We start from the raw sequence: 1,472 nt of genomic DNA, 5'->3' as shown, positions 1-1,472 counted from the left end.
GTTTATAAAATTATTTTTGGACTGTGAATACACCACTCTTGCCTTCACCTGAATCTCTCACAGTAAGTGGGCGCTCGTTCAGTTTTCAACTCCATTCAGAATCTTAGAGTAAGTGTGCATTCACTATTTTACAGATGGTCATGGAAAACAGAGACTGATGTTGACATGTCCCACACTCTGAGATTCCTGCCCACACAGGAACCTGGACCACAGCTGAGACCATGTGATGCACACACTCCCATGAGTGTCTTCAAAATGTTGTTCAAGCTTCCTGCCGCTGTTTTGGATATTTTGGATATTGCACCCATGACGTCTTGACTCTTGTTTTGTTTTTTGTTTTTTCTAATAAACTGTTTACCTGCACTCGCAAGTGAATCTCAAGTTATTTTATGTGATTTATGTGTTTATTTTTCCTCACATTCTTTCTTGTAGCAATTCCCTCTCAGTCACACACCTGACTGAAAGGCTCATTATGCAGCTCATTATCCGGGCCGTTAATATGTTGAATGTTTTATACTCGGTCATTGGCGATCGTCTGATGTGTAAACGTATCAAGTAAGCTGTAAATAAGTGATGCATCGACAGACATATCTTCAGGCGTTCTTTCTTATCAGTGATGCAATTTATTTATCAGCTATGCATCTTCTGGTAATTGCTAACAACTTTTTCAGTTTTCGTTTAGGACTGTGGCTGCATCACTCGCATAATTGCACAAGAAAGGCACACGTGTCGTTCAGTTTGAGTTCGCTGGAAAATCATACTGAGTAAGTGCACAGTATAGTAATTGTACTTTTATTATGCCTAGACTATATGGTAATATTATCTGTGGTTGATAGTGTTAAAATGTAGTTTCTGTGTTATTGGCATTCTGTTTTCTCATGAAGTATGCATACTATGCTAAGGTACTGTGGGGAAAAAATGCTAATGATTGTTTATAAAATTATTTTTGGACTGTGAATACACCACTCTTGCCTTCACCTGCATCTCGCACAGGAAGGGGACGCTCGTTCAGTTTTCAACTCCATTCAGAATCTTAGAGTTAAGTGTACATTCACTATTTTACAGATGTTACTTTCATTTGATTTATTTACTGTATGGTAAAATATGTTTGCTATGTGGTAATTGTGTTCTTTGTGTCGATAAATTAGTACTAGTATCAGTGAACATCATAATAATGTTAATAATGTAGTTTGTGTAAACAGCATGCTTGCTTTTTTATTTCAGATGTGAGAATAACAGTGTAAAAGAACCTGTTGCAAAGAGAGCCAAAGCAAAGCAGCCCACTCGGTCATGGAAAACAGAGACTGATGTTGACATGTCCCACACTCTGAGATTCCTGCCCACACAGGAACCTGGACCACAGCTGAGACCATGTGATGCACACACTCCCATGAGTGTCTTCAAAATGTTGTTCAAGCTTCCTGCCGCTGTTTTGGATATTTTGGATATTGCACCCATGACGTCTTGACTCT

This window comes from Sinocyclocheilus rhinocerous, unplaced genomic scaffold (assembly GCF_001515625.1).
Source record: "Sinocyclocheilus rhinocerous isolate Xijiao unplaced genomic scaffold, SAMN03320098_v1.1 scaffold902, whole genome shotgun sequence".
Classification (NCBI taxonomy): domain Eukaryota; kingdom Metazoa; phylum Chordata; class Actinopteri; order Cypriniformes; family Cyprinidae; genus Sinocyclocheilus; species Sinocyclocheilus rhinocerous.
Note: the sequence above shows the minus strand (reverse complement) of the source record.